At 49.3% G+C, this 15,785-nt stretch overlaps 1 long non-coding RNA gene across 2 annotated transcripts; it reads right to left on the reverse strand.

The window, feature by feature from the left end:
• Positions 1-239: 239 nt before the first annotated feature.
• Positions 240-14,779, reverse strand: LOC133246721 (uncharacterized). Of its 2 annotated transcripts, none has more exons than XR_009736129.1 (3): positions 13,769-14,779; positions 13,037-13,406; positions 240-1,643 (listed from the first exon to the last, which is right to left on the reverse strand). It is a non-coding gene; the product is annotated as an uncharacterized LOC133246721 (long non-coding RNA). The 2 variants fall into 2 exon arrangements; XR_009736130.1 differs by lacking the exon at positions 240-1,643 and adding an exon at positions 5,577-6,209.
• Positions 14,780-15,785: the final 1,006 nt, after the last annotated feature.

Below are 15,785 nucleotides of genomic sequence, written 5' to 3' on the forward strand. Positions count from 1 at the left end.
CTGGACATGGAAGAACAGAGTGGTTCCAAATTGGGAAAGGAGTATGTCAAGGCTGTATATTGTCACCCTGCTTATTTAACTTATATGCAGAGTACTTCATGTGAAATCCCAGACTGGATGAAGTACAAGCTGGAATCAAGATTGCTGGGAGAATTATCAATGAGCTCAAATATGCAGATGACACCACCTTTACGGCAGAAAGCAAAGAGGAACTGATGAGCTTCTTGATGAAAGTGAAAGAGGAGAATGAAAAATCTGGCTTAAAACTCAAGTTCAAAAAACTAAGATCATGGCATCTGGTCCCATAACTTCATGGCAAATATATGGGGAAACAATGAAAACAGTGACAGAGTTTATTTTTGGGGGGCTCCAAAATCACTGCAGATGGTGACTGCAGCCATGAAATTAAAAGATGCTTGTTCCTTGGAAGAAAAGCTATGACCAATCTAGAAAGCAGGTTAAAAAGCAGAGACATTGTTTTACCAACAAAGGTTTGGCTAGTCAAAGCTATGTTTTTTCCAGAAGTCATGTATGGATGTGGGAGTTGGACCATAAAGAAAACTGAGAGCTGAAGAATTGATGCTTTTGAGCTGTGGTGTTGAGAAGACTCTTGAGAGTCTTCTAAGGAGATCAAACTAGTCCATCCTAAAGGAAATCAGTCATGAATATTCATCGGAAGAATTGATGCTAATGCTGAAGCTCTAATACTGATGTGGCCACCTGATGCAAAGAGCTGACTCACTGGAAAAGACCCTGATGCTGGGAAAGATGGAAGGTGGGAGGAGAAGGGGATGACAGAGGATGAGATGGCTGGATGGCATCACTGACTTGATGAACATCAGTTTGAGCAAACTCTGGGAGTGGGTGATGGACAGGGAAGTCTGTCCATGGGGTCGCAAGAAGTCGGACACAACCAAGTGACTGAACTGAATGGTAAGTTCATGAAATAATTTTGCTCTTTAAATTTTTATTCACTGTATTTTTATACTGTCTGCCAATTTGTCCTTAAAAATCAACTCTGACTTTTTAATGTTTAAGATCTGGGTTACCATGGTTTCCACCTGGTTCTCCTGGGACACTCCACTGGGGAGCCGACAGAGGCCATGTGAGGAGTTACCCTGAGCCATCCGCAATGATTTGGGCCTCTGTTCCACACCCAGAGAAATCCCAGGAGTAAGCTCTCAATGGGCATCTGGCTCCAGGGCCTGTCGGTGGCCAAAATTGGCCTTCTCTGTCCACCGAACGAGAATGAAAAATACAGGGACAGAGTTTGGAGGAAATAGAAAGGTGGCTTTAGTTCTCAGTGGACTGAGAGGGGAACCCAGTAGGCGCGTGCCTCAAGAACTGTGCCCCCCCACCCCCCATGAGGAGTCCAGGGGCTTATAGAAGGCAGGGCTCGCAGGCAGGAATCAGTGATGAGGAACAAAGGGGATAGGATCTTTATTTCTGCCTCTTGCATTGTTTCAAAGAGTCATAGGCTGTCAGTAGTAAGCCGTCGTTGGGTCTGGAAGTTTGGTGGCTCTGCACCTTCTTTCTGGTATGTAACTCCAGGAGGCAGAGTGGTGTAAGGGTGAACACCAGGTAGGGGACGCACTTAGCACAGAGTCAAAGGAAAGTAGGTGCAAAGTGCAGCTTCTGCAGAGCTGGGGGCAGAAAAGCAAATTTAGTTATAGACATACAGCGTTAGGTGCAGTTAAAGTGAAAAAAGTAGGAACATTCAGGCCTACTCACTGTTCTCTTTATATTCTTTGTTCTCAGGAAAGGGAAAGAGAAAAACTCATTCCTCTTTTTTCCTTTTCATTACACACACACACACACACACAGAAGTTGCTCAGTTGTGTCTGACTCTTTGTGACCCCATGGATTGTAGCCCACCAGGCTCCTCGGTCCATGGGATTTTCCAGGCATGAATACTGGAGTGGGTTGCCATTTCCTACAGGCCCCCAAATAACTGTGGCCTCAGCTGCCAATGGGGATAACTACATTAAAGACCCTAAGTGAAAGGTGCTCAGCCGTGCTCCTACCAAATTCCTGCCCCCAGCTCTGTGTAAAAGCAACATCAAGCGCTTGTTTGAAGCCCTAAGGTTTGAAGTAATTTGTTCTGCAAAAGCAGCTAAATCTTCGTGATGTTGAACATCTTGCAGCTGCAAAAGAAATTTGACAGATGATGTCTTTCCTCCTCTGACCCTCCGGGAGGGGTCCTGCTAGGGCTACAGACACAGAGCCTCCAGGTGAGCAGGGACCCAGCACCTTCATCGGGTCAGCCTCTGATTCAAATACAGCCCAGAAGATGTCATCCTCATGCCTCAAGCTAGAAGTCATTAAAAAGAAGACTCGCCTGTAAGTAGACCCATTGGTTGCCAGGATGTCATTGATCAAGGCCTTCACTGCACACGTGTATCACAGTCTCTAAGGGGAAGCTGAAAACCTCGGTCTTCACTTTGCTGGAGGAGCTGATGGAGCCCACAGCTGTCCGATCGGAGGCCCTGCTCAGCTCCCACGATGCCCACTCCTGAGGCTTATGTCACTTATCACAGGAGGAGCACAGGTGGTAGGATGTCACTGAGCCCCAGGCGGAGATCTTAATGCCTCTTCTGAGATGAAACCAGTGGTTAGGTGTCTGTTCCCTGCTGTATTCTGCATTCAGAAAATCATGTGGGTGGACAGCGCCCCACCCCACCACAGCATGTTCTGGTTATTTACTGCTCTGTAACAAACCACCACAAAAGTCAGGGCATTAACACCGCTGTTTTCTCTTGCATATGGCTCCAGGTCAGATGTGCAGAAGGACAGGCTGCTGTCTGACCCTCTTGGCTAAGGCCAGAGGAGCCACCACTAACACGGCTTCTCACCCATGCGTCCGGCCTCTCTGTCTCTCTTGGGGTCTCTTCTGCTCACGGCCTCTTCGAGCCCTTGAGCTGGGGGTGGGTAATGCTGAAAGTCTTGCCTGGAGGAATGGGTCCACCTGGTGCTGCCTGGGGCAGAGAGGAGGGAGGCCAAGATGCTTCCCCCAAAGCTGCTGGAGTTAGAGATGCATGGACCTTTCTACAGCCCATCACACATGCCCTTCAGGTTCACATCGGCCAGGAGCCTGCTCTTTGTTTCTCTTTGCTTCACTGAGGGGATAATCCACGTCAGGCCTGTCACCTGTCCCAGAGGTCACTGCAGGAATACACTGCATCACAGGGAGGTTGTGTCTGGACAGCAAGGTGCTCTGGAAATTGGAACAGAAGCCGTTTTCTGAGAGACAGGTGAGGCGGGAGGGAAGCAGAGGCCCCATGTCTGTAAGTCAAGTGCGGCAGCCACAAGCTGTGAACTCCTCCACAAGAGAGTCCCTGCGCCCTGCACACCCACGTGATCTACCACAGTCACGTGCTGACAGGACCGCAGACGACTGGAGCGAAGGCTGTGCTGTCAGACCAGGCTGAGCCATTCCCAGGCAAGCTCTCAAGGGTGGGTTTCAGCGGCTCAGCATTTATGATCACTCGGACACAGGACGGCTCACTGTCAGGTTATTAGCCTAAGAATTTTCAGGGTGACATTCTTGAGCAAGGAAATTCATTTTTGAAACTTTCAGGTAAATTTTGAAAATGAGATGTGTTTGACATCTATTATTTTTCATGGACCATTTTTGTTGAGGGCATAATGATACCACTTTAAAGGCAGAATGTGAAGAGGAACTAAAGAGCCTGTTGATGAAGGTGAAAGAGGAGAGAGAAAAAGCTGGCTTAAAACTCAACATTCAAAAAACTAAGATCATGCCATCTGGTCCCATCACTTCATGGCAAATACATAGGGAAGAAGTGGAAACAGTGTCAGATTTCATTTTCTTGGGCTTTAAAATCAATGCAGACAGTGACTGCAGACATGAAATTAAAAGACGCTTGCTCCTCAGAAGAAAGGCTGTGAGAAACCGAGACTACTGCAAAAGCCACATCTTTGCTGGCAAAGTGATGTCTCTGCTGTTTTGCATTGTGTAGCTTGTCATAGCTTTTCTGCCAAGGAGCAAGCATCTTTTAATTTCATGAAGTGATCTGAGACAAGATGGACATGAGTTTGAGCAAAATCTGGGAGATGGTAAAGGAAATGGAAGCCCGGCATGCCACGGCCCATGGGGTCACAAAGAGTCAGACACGACTTAGCGACTGAACACAGCATAATGTAATATAATACTATTTTATTTAGAATTAAAGCCACGTGTTCTTCACTTGCTTTCAAAAGAGGATACCCAAGTGGCTAATACGCATATGGAAATGTGATTAAACTACTTACTTATCACTATTTATCAAAGAAATGTTCTATATACTCAAAGAAATGGCTGAAATTAAAAACACCAACAGAACCGAGTCCTAGCAAGGAGGTGGGGTAGGGAACTCACGTTGTTTGTTGGTAAGAGTGTATGTTGGTACAAGCCACTTGGAAAACCACTTGGAGAGGCTACTGAAGACCAAAACCACGTCTGTGGGTAACGCACTGGCTCCATCCACGGTGGCACCCGAGATGAGTGTGTGTGCGTGTGTCCACCGTGGCACATGGACTCTTAGCGGCCTTTTAATAGCATCCCCAGATTAAAAGCAATCTCATATGCATGAAGAATAGGAGAGAGAGGTAGCCTGTGCTGTTGTTGGCCCTGGGATAATCTACAGCAGCAAAGAGGAGAGATGGCTGACATACACGATGTGACGAACGGGGAGGAAACCAGGCCCCAGACTGCCCACCGAGGACGAGCCCAGAGACACCAGGTGTGAGAACAGACGATGCTCACTGTGGCAGCAGGGGTCAGAGCTGAGGCCTCTGAGGGTCGGGAATCTCAGAAAGGATCTGTGTGTTGATCTGGTAGTTGGATCCAGGGGGATGTGTGTGTGTAAAATTCACTGAGTCATATACTTAAGATTTGCTCAACTTATGTGCGTCAGTTTTCCCCATAAGTTTGAAGCAGGGATTTTTTTTTTTTTTGCCACACAAAAGTGGCTTCATCTCCCAGACCATGGGGTCCCTCAAGGCCACCTGGAGAAGGACTGAGAACTCTAACATTTAACTTCTTGAATACTTTTTGGTCAGTTAATTGGATTTTTAGAATATGTTTATGTTTTATATATTCTTGGTGGCTCAGATGGTAAAGCATCTGCCTACAATACGGGAGACCCAGGTTCAATCCCTGGGTCGGGGAGATCCCCTGGAGAAGGAAATGGCAACCCCCTCCAGTACTCTTGCCTGGAAAATCCCAGGGACGGAGGAGCCTCGTGGGCTACAGTCCATGGGGTCGCACAGAGTCGGACACGACTGAGCGACTTCGCTTTCACTTTCATACATTCACATGGCTTTGAGTGACAGTGAAAATGCTACAAAAGCCAATTAAAAAATAGTTGGTACTGATGAAGCTATTTGAAGGGCAGGAGTAGAGACACAGACATACAGAGCAGACTGCGGACACGGCAGGCGAAGGAGAGGGTGAGCTGGATTGTGAGAACAGTGTTGACAGACACACACCACCGTGTGTAAAGGAGACAGCCAGCGGGAGGCTGCCCTGTAGACACAGAGCTCAACTCAGCTCTGCGACAACCTGGAGATGTGAGGCTGGGGGAGGTCCAACGGGGAGGGAGCATGTACACTCAAGGCTCATTCGTGCTGTTGCACGGCAGAAGCCAACACAGTAGTGTAAAGCAATTATCCTCCAATTAAAAATAAGTTTTTTTAAAAATTAAAAGCTTTGGGTTAAAAAAAAAACCAAAACAGTCCTTGAAGAAAATAGCAGGCACTGTTTCTTAACAACACCTTTCTTGGTTCATCAGTAGGAAATTATAGCTTTTTCTCTCTGTCACAAATAACTCTGCAGCTAACTCTGAGCAGCCAGTTTGTTTGGGAGGTGGCCCCGGAGTTGTTGATGGGGTCACAGGGAGGAGACACGGGGAAGAGAAGGTCATTAAGAAGCAGATTATTGTGGTGAATGTCTGGGGTGTGCCCCAGAATTGCCCCATCCCAGGGGCATGAAAGCCAAGGCCTCCATCCTTCAGTTCTCCTGTGCTGCTGGGGCCGCCTTGAGGTCTCCGGTGGAGGCTTGGAGTTGCCTGGGGTGGGCGTATCCAGGGAGAGGCGCTGAGGTCACAGGAGCGCTTCCGATGCACCTGTGCTCAGACACCAGCTGGTCACCCAGATTGACTCCTTTCTCTTCATCATTTTTTCTTTAGTCACAGATTAGGTGTTTGAAACTAAAACGAAATGAAGATAGTTACTCAGGTATTTCAGGCACTATTTCTCTATCCCTGATGTAAAAAAGAGTTTGGTGCAAATGAAGCCCTTTCCTGGACATCTCACTCACTGGGGGTGGTAGGGGGTCTTCTTCCCCCTTGGGGTCTTCCTTCCACTCAGAGTTCCCAGTGCCTCGCACAACAAGGGGAAACCATTAAGGCTCAGTGAAGACCTTCTCCCAGGCTCGAGTTTTATTTATTTCCAGGAGAGGGAAACATTTTGAAAATTAAAAAGAATTTCTTTCTGTTTGCTCTTACAACCAGAACTCAGCTCAGGCTGCACGCCCCCGCCGCGTGTAGAGCACGGCCCCATTGCGGGACGCCTGGCAGGGATGGAGGCCAGGACCGCCAGCGCTGCCAAGCTTCCCTCTCTCAGGCCAGTTTCCAGAAGGTGTCTGAGGGGCTGGAGACTGCAGGGAGGCAGCTGTTGGCACGCTGCCTGCTCCCAAACGGACATCACGTCCTGGGATCAACTTAGAGGGAGCACACAAAGCTCCCTTCCATCCCTAAATGAAACCAAGGATCTGATGCTAAGCCTGGTACTTAAGTCTATTTTCCTAGCGATCGAGATGGATTTGCACGTGGCTTTTCTTATAGCATTGGCTGTGACTTGGCTGTGAGTTTCAGTGTCATTGAGAGCCATTAATAAAGATTTTCGCCTGGGAGATGATAGTCTGAGGAGTTGGCACTGGGGAGAATCATTGCATTTGCCTGCCTTGGCGATGGAGTGGAGCATGCCTTTTGGCCCAGAACATAACCTGAGTTTATCCAATAATATCTGGTCCCTGTGCTTTGCCATGTACAAGGCAGAGGTCCTGGGCTGCAGAATGAAAGACAACAATAACATCATTGACACAGGCTGCTGTGAAGGTTAAACAAAATGAAGCATAAGTAAGAACGGTCTAGCACAGAGCAAGGACCAGCGGGAGTCAGCAGCTGCGGACGCGGGTCTGGCTCCTGTTGACAGCCCTGCTCTGTCTCCCTACCTGCATCCTCGCTACCTGCTCCAGGACTTCTCCCTGGATCTTCCTTATGCTGAGCCTTTCCCAAGCATCCCTCAACTGGGCAAGCTTCAATCCAACAAAATCTTTAACATCAAGCTCTTAACGGTGGTCACAGTTTAATACCAGCTTTCAAGGCTTTAACCTAGAGCAGTGAGTTTTAAAACTTAAAGTCCGAGCAGGCAAGTACGGTAGTCTTGCTCACATGTTAAGCTTCAAGATTTCACTCTGATCTTAAACCTCCTCCCAACCAGCCTGGCTGAGTCCGACAGTCTCTGCTGCAGGGCAGATGTGAGTCGACACGGTCTCTGCTGCAGGGCAACTGTCTCGGCTTTCAGGCCTGTTGGCCGAGTTGCGCTTGTGGGATGCAGTGCCCTCCGGCTCCTCATCTATCAGATAAAACGACCAGAGCTGGACAGGCCCGCACGCCTGGAGGATCACAGAAAATTATTTCACCTCTCTGGGCCTTGTCAACAGAGCAAAGGACTTGGCTTTTCTGGAAGCCTCACCTAAGCCAGACACTGCTACACACCAAGCCAAAGAGAGTGCTTCTGAACTTCCTTTGGGTGAACTGACATGCACAACCAGGATTTATGATTTTATTTTCCAGACAGAAGAAATTCTAGTTTCATGACATTTGCAGATTTTTCATCCAAGAAAGCAGGAGACTCTTGATTTATTGGAGTCAGTCATGGGCGCACTTTTGAGCAGGTCATCATGACTTATGGCTCTGTGCCTTTCTTCTCAGAGCTGCCTGGGACCCCTGTGTGGGCTGAGCCGCCTGGGGCCTCGGGGTGTCCCCAGGGGAAGCCCACCCTGCCCTGCATGTTCCCTCTCGTCTCTCCGGGGTCCCGTCAAAGCTCTCGCCTCCTTAGGAAATTGAGGAAATTGAAACTAGGCTACTAAAAATTAGAGCGGAGTCGCTTAGTCATGTGCGACTCTTTGCGACCCCATGGACTGTAGCCTGCGAGGTTCCTCCATCCATGGAGTTTTCCAGGCAACAGTACTGGAGTGGGTTGCTGTTTCCTTCTCCAGGGGATCTTCCTGACCCAGGGATCGAGCCCCAGTTTCCAGCATTGCAAACAGACGATTTTACCATCTGAGCCTCCAGGCAAACTCCTGGTGAGGAAACTGGGACTAGTGTACTAAAGCTCTGCAAAAGCACGCGTTGCCGAGACATAAGTGTCTGTAGTGGCTTCCCGTCATGATTCTGACTGAGCCTCACCGGGCATCGGCCAGAGTGACTTACAGTTTCTCTGCCTGCTTCTTACCATGTTAACGTAAGGACATTTGAACCATGAGCAGGCGGATCACTCTCGGTCCTCAGGCCCTGTCTTGCAGAGGCTGCGTCCTTGGCAGGGGCAGCCGACCACACAGGCGCCCTCGCCCCCACTTCTCAGGCAGGGCTGTGTTTCCCTCCCTGGGAGGACGAGCTGCCCTCGCCGGCAACTCCTCCTGCACCACATTGCAGAAGCCTCTCCCCCTCGGCTCCCACCTGGAGGAGGGAAGCCTTCCCCGGCACAGCAGGCTGAGCCTGGGGTCCACACCCCAGCTCCCTCATTCCCCTCGGGGCTCCCACTTGCAGAGCGTGCGTGACGCTGCAGGAAGAGAGGTCGGCTCTCCACCCCTGCGCTGGTGCAGCGGGACTGGCGGAAGGCAGGGCACGATGCACAGGAGTCCCGCCCGCGGGGCACAGGAGCCTGGAGGGCCCCTTGCCAAAGCGGAGTCAGTAGCCATGGGGGTCTGGGCAGGGGGAAGCTACCAGGGGGCTGGTAGCACCACAGTGTGAGCAAGGCGGCAGAGCCTCCAGAAGCTTCTCAGATGACCTGGAGGGAAGGGGCGAGGCTGGGTGCCGGCAAGCAGCCCGTGTCGCGAGCAGCAGACATGAACGCATTTCCCGGCCACACACAGACCATCACCAGGGCAGCAGTCACACCGGGATGCGGGCCTTGTGACCAAAACTGACCAAGTTGCTCTGACCCAGGGGTAACTCCTGGGCAGCCCGGCCTGTGAGGAACATCAAGGCAGGCCTGATGGCCTGGAAGACCGTTCAGGCCCCCACCGTGTCCCCCAGGAGAGGTCAGCAAGGAAAGGCACAGGCTGCTGCTCTCTGGATGAACAGGAGGCAGAAAAGGTGAGCTTAGCGAGCTGCGTTAGCTGCCTCCGAGCCCCAGTCATGTAACGTGTTAAAGGGTGAAAAATGTCACTGACTTAAACACAGCCGTTGACCAGAAGGTGACCTGGGCTGACCCAGAGGGGAAACTTAGGCAGCCAGACTAGAAGATGGCGGAAATCTGGTTGGAGATACTAGGGGTTGCACTCGATGTTCAGGGGCAAGCTGGTGGGGAGACAGACTTTAGGGAACTGGCTCAGCCAAGAACAAGACAAACCACCAAGCAAACACCACCCGGAGGTGAGTCAGTGTGCGGTTGCTACAGTGTATTATCTGAGATCCTCTGTTTTTAACCAAAAATTCTGAGATATGCAACAGACAGGAAAGTGTGGTCCATACACAGGGCAAGAGAAGAAAAGCAGGCAAGAGAAACTGCCTTTGAGGCGCCCAGAGTGTAGACTTAGAGACTTCAATGCAGCTGCAAGAAAGATGTCCAAAGAACCAAATGGAACCCTGCCTAAGAAACTCAAGCAGGATGACAATGTCTCATTAAACAGAGAACATGAATCAAGAGAAGTCATTGAAAAGAATAAAGTGAAAATATTGCAGATGAAAGTGATAATAACCAAACGAGAATGTCCCTGAAGGCTCACCGGTAGGTCTGCACTGGCGGAAGGAAGATCAGGAGCGATCATGCAGAGCGGGGATGCAGAGGCGTTTGAGGCTTGGCTAGGCGCATAGCATAAGTGCAATGGAAACAGTAGAGGAGAAGAGGGAGAAAGTGGGATATTGTTCAGAGAGAGAACTAATAGCTTCCCAAACATGATGAAAAATATTGATCTACCTGTCAGAAAAATTAAAGGCAAAGAAAGGATAAAGACCAAGAAATACACGTGTAGCTATATCACAGCCAAGATGTTGGCAGCCCAAGACAGCCTCAAACTTGAAAGCAGCCTTAGAAAGTCTGCTGCTGCTGCTGCTGCTGCTGCGTCACTTCAGTTGTGTCCGACTCTGTGCGACCCCATAGACGGCAGCCCACCAGGCTCCCCCATCCCTGGGATTCTCCAGGCAAGAACACTGGAGTGGGTTGCCATCGCCTTCTCCGTCAGAAAGTCTACTCACCCTAAAACATTCAGATAATGCTAACATCTCTTCAGAAACAGTTGAGGCCAGAGGAGGCAAAATGACACATTCAAAGTATGGAAACTAAAAGAAGTTCAGCAAAACTAGCTTTAAAATGAAGTCAGGATATAGACCTTGTTAGATAAAGAAAAATAGGCAGAATAAGACCTGAATAAGACTTTTCTCCAAAAGAACATACAGATGGCCAGTAGGCGCTTGCAAAGCAGTTCAACCTTGCTAGTTATTAGAGAAATGCAGAACAGAACTGCACCGACACGTCACCTCACACCGGTCAGAAGGGCTTTCATCAAAAAAGCCACGAACAACAAGTACTGGAGAGGGTGCAGAGAGAAGGAGACCCTCCCGCACTGTTGGTGGGAATGCAGACTGGACAGCCGCTCTGGAGAATGGTGTGGGAACACAAAAGCTGCTGGTTTCTCAAGAGGACTGTTCTGTCTTCCCCTTTCCTTATCTGCCCTTTCTCATGCTCTTAAGATAGATACCTTGGCTGACACATCGCCTCAGCAGATGCTCTGCATACAGAACAGACTTCCTTATCTTCAAAGCTTTACTATTGCTTTGCTGAGCTCCGTTACTGAATGTCAGATAAGTTCTCAGTAAGTCCGCACTCAGCATTTTCTCAGGGAGTTGCTCTTTCACGAGTTCTCCCTGAGCTGTCTCTCATAATGCTGTGTGTTTGTGAGAATTAAGTCAGGGTGACGTGGCCACAGAACAGTAAGGAGATTCCTTGAAAAATGAAAAGTGGAGCTACCATATGACCCTATAATTCAACTCCTGGGCATCTATCCGGAGAAAAACATGATCCAAAAGGATACATGCACTCCAGTGTTCAGTGCAGCACTGTTTACAGTAGCTAAGACATGGGAGCCACCTGAATGTCCATCAACAGAGGACTGGATAAAGAAGATGTGGTATACATTTATGACAGAATGTTACTCAGCTGTTAACAAGAATAAAATGATTTCATTTGTAGCTACATGGATGGACCTGGAAAGCGTCACTGAGTGAAGTGAGTCAGACAGAGGAGGCCGCTGCATGACTCCCTTATACAGAGGACGGCCACTGCATGACATCCCTTACACATGGAGTCTAAGCGGAAACGATACAAATGAACTGACTTATAAAACAGCAAGACTCCAAGACTTAGAGAATGAACTTAGGATTGCCAAGGGGAAGGGATAGTTAGGAGACTGGTAAGGTCGTGTACACACAGCTAAATTCAAAATGGGTAACCAGCAAGGACCCATCAACACTGTGTGCCAGCCTGGATGGGAGCGGGCTTCGAGGGGGACTGGATGCACATATGTGTGTGGCCGAGACCCTTCCATGCTAACCTGAGACCACCACAACAATGTCAATTGGCTATTGTTGTTGTTCAGTTGTTAAGTCACGTCCGACTCTTTGCAACTCCATGGACTGCAGCATGCCAGGCTTCCCTGTCCTTCACCCTTCTCAGAGTTTGTTCAAACTCATGCCCATTGACTCTGTGATGCCATCCGACTGTCTCATCCTCTGTCACCCCCTTCTCCTCCTGCCTTCAATCTTTCCCAACATCAACTTCTTTTCCAATGAGTCAGCTCCTCACATCAGGTGGCCAAAATATTGGAGCTTCAGCTTCAGCATCAGTCCTTCCAGTGAGTATTCAGTGTTGATTTCCCTTAGGGTTGACTGGTTTGATCTCCTCGCAGTCCAAGGGACTCTCAAGAGTCTTCTCCAGCACCGCATTTCAAAAGCCTCAATTCTTTGGCACTCGGCCTTTTTTATGGTCCAACTCTCACATCCATACATGACCACTGGAAAAACCACAGCTTCAACTACGTGGACTGTACGCCAATACAGTAAAAAGGTTTAAAGCTTGGAAAAAGTTTAGATTTAAGAATATAAAAGAAAGCTAAAACTAATTTATGTGTTGCTGCTGACTTTAATCTGAAAAAATTTAAAGACAGAGAAGGATAGAAATTCCTGTTGAGTTGAAAAAAATACCATATAAAATTTAAAAATTTTATTGTGGTAAGAATACTTAGATAATAGGTCCCTGTGGCTCAGACAGTAAAGCGCCTGCCTGCAATGTGGGAGACCTGGGTTCAATCCCTGGGTCAGGAAGATCCCCTGGAGAAGGAAATGGTAACCTACTCCAGTATTCTTGCCTGGAAAATCCCATGGACAGAGGAGCCTGGTGGGCTACAGTCCATGGGCTCACAATAAGTCGGACATGACTCAGTGACTTTAAGAATACTTAACATCTGTCCTCTTAAGACAGTTTTCAGTGCACTTACGTTATCTTTGACTACACACGCAATGTTGTATAGCAAACAGAAAGCACTTTTTTTCTGAAAGGAAAACTTACTATATGGCTGAATCAGAAAATAGGGACATTGTTAACATAAAACCAAAGAGACAAGTGGTCCTAATATAATATTTTGTTTTGTTAAACCAGGACCTCTTGTTCTCCAGTCATTTAAGGGAAACAACCCATAAAACCTGACTGAAGAGCAGCTTAGAGACCCCTCAATAGGAATCCCCTCTCTCACCTGGACAGCAGTTGAAGACTCCAAGGTGAGACCACCCAAGGAATCGCTCAGCAATGAACTCCGTCTAGAACAGACATACTCTGATCACCAGTACGTTTTCACTTGGATAAAAATAGAATTCATTTAGCTGGAAATGTAGAAGAGAAGCAAAACTCACCTATTTAAAGCATACGGGCTGAAATAAAATGAGAACAGACAACCACAAATCTGTCAGGAAAACTGAATGAAATACAAGGGCTGCTCAGCCAACCAGACCTGGTTGTTGTCGAGACCCTGCCGTTCCTTCCGCACCAGCTTCGCCCTGTCTTCAGACCACGCTGCCCCTGCTCTGTCGAAGCTTTGCGGCAGAGGGTGCCCAAGCCTCCTTCCTCTAACAAGGAACACACAGAGCAAGTATTGGTTTGGTTTTGAAAGAGGAAGATTTTCACAAAGGCCTCATTTGCTTTTGAATTTTTCCAGCCAAAACAGATTAATACATGAACTGCTCTTTCGTATCTATGTGAACCCATTCCATCTCATGAGCAACGGTAAACTTGAAAGAGGTCACAGATACCAGACTTGAAGGGACAGCAATTGTTACAGCTTTTTCCACTTTCCATTTTCCTACTCTTACAATTCTCCAAGGGGCTGTAAACACCCAGGATTTCAAGTTGGCCGATGAGCGAGTCTCTCAGAGGACCATGGAGGGCGGGGGGCACGTGAGCTCAGCTGAGCATCTTGACTCCTCCTTACCTTCCCTCCCTGCTGGCTCCCTTCCCTCCTCTTCTGTGGGTTCACTCATCTCTCCTGAGGCTTCAGCATTCTTTCACTGTTCGCTGTTACCTCAGGCTGTTAACATGTTCAAATGATTTACATCCGGGGGATAAATAGGAAGTCAAATGCATGTGAAACACTCTCAACTGTCCTCTCAGCCTGGTTGCTTTCTACCCTTTCTCGCTGCTTCTCAGCAGAGCTCCCCAGAGGAACGAAACTGTCTCTTCCCCTTGTCACACGTGTGTTTCCTCCAAAGTTTTTCCTGTGGTTTTCTTGCCAACAAGCCCCCTAGACAGCCTTGTAGGTTCCTCTGTGACCTCCACGCGGTCCGTCCGCAATGCTCAGATGTGGTCAGCTTAGCTTTGCGGGCGCCTGGCCTGGGGGCACCACTGCCCTCCCCACCACATTGGTTCCTTTTCTTGCTGCAACAACAAACCCTGGGCTCGGTGGCTTAACAACACACATTTGTGTCTTACAGGTCTGAACGCTGACGTGTCTGGCGAGGACCTGCTTCCTGGCTTGCAGAGGCATCTTCCCTGTGTCCTCATGTGGAGGCAGGAGCCAGGAGCTCTTGGGTCCTTCTGGAAGGCACCGTTCCCACCACGAGGCTCTGTCCTCCTGGGCTAGTCGGTCCCACACGCCGTCCCAACGAGGGTGAGATTTCCACAGTCGGATGAGGAGGGGGACAGACATTCTGCAGCAGCTCTTTGCCCTTCGTGCCTGAGCCTCACCCTCCTCCTGGGCTGGTTCTCACTCATCCCAAGGATTCCTTCCCTGCTGGTGTCTCCTCAAGGGTCCATGTTTCCGGGCTTCTCTTTGCAACCCCCTTCTTCCTCTAAATTAGTTCCCTACACGTTCTTTCTCCCTATGCTTCTTTTAATCGTGTACATATTTCCTGAACTACTTACTGTAAGGTCATTTTCCCCAATTAAGCCACTTGATCTGAGCTACTTGAGGGGAGGCTCTGTGCCTTGTCCCTGGGTCTCCAGGGGACCGGACATGTAGGAATTCACTTGGGACCCCTGTGACTTCAGTGGCGGTTTGTAGCTCAGGGATGTTGAAGTCTGCACCGCAGTTCAGACTTCTCACGGGCAGCAGACTGCACCCTGTGCTGCTCAGCAGAGAGGTGAAGTGTGTGCCGATCGAGGGCGAGACCGCCCTCAGAGCCCGTGTTCACGCTGCAGTTCCGCGAGGACCCATCCCCCGCCTCGGTTTTGACCTGAAACCAGGGTGGAAGAGCACCGGGTGGGGCCGGGCTGTGGCGCTGAAGGACGCAGGGCACTCAGAGTGCAGCCTGTATGGACCAGCTGGCACTTGCTGTCACTCTGATTCTCCCTGGGATGTCTCGGCCCCAACTCATCCAAGGATGATTCCTCACCTGCGTTCTGGGCACCAGGACTCCAGCCTGCCCACCCCGTCTCCCATCACGCACAAGTGTTGCCAGCCCCGCCTGTCTGTCCTCATGGTCTCAGCCTTGCCGCAGGGACCCTCGGCTCTCATCTCCCTAGACTCTGAGAGCAGAGCTCCCTGCCTGGTTTTCAGGTTCTAAACCATTCCCCACTCTGCACCTGGATGTGCTTCCCAAAGCAAAGCCCTTGTCCTCCCTTCTTCAACTTAAGTCCTACAGCGGCTTAAGTCACCTTCAGGATAAAATCCAAGCTCAGCGGCACATGTGAGGACCTGCCTTTCTCTGAGCCTCAGTCTCAGCTGAGCCCAGGATTCACAACTTTCACAACAGGAATGGGTTCCTCGCCTGCCAAGCGAACACCTCCTCCTCTTTCAAAACCTATATGCTAAGGACTACAGCCTGAGGAGTCCATGAGCTCACCCCACCCAAGACAGACTGGGTCACTCCTCTCCTTGAACCGCTCTTTCCTTGGAATGAACCATCTTCATTACTATTTTGAGGTCAGATCTGTACAGAAATCGTCTTTTTATATCCAGTGTTCAACATCAGACCTAGCACAGCGGTCCCCAACCTCTGGGATCTAATGCC

This window comes from Bos javanicus, chromosome 4, assembly GCF_032452875.1.
Source record: "Bos javanicus breed banteng chromosome 4, ARS-OSU_banteng_1.0, whole genome shotgun sequence".
NCBI lineage: Eukaryota > Metazoa > Chordata > Mammalia > Artiodactyla > Bovidae > Bos > Bos javanicus.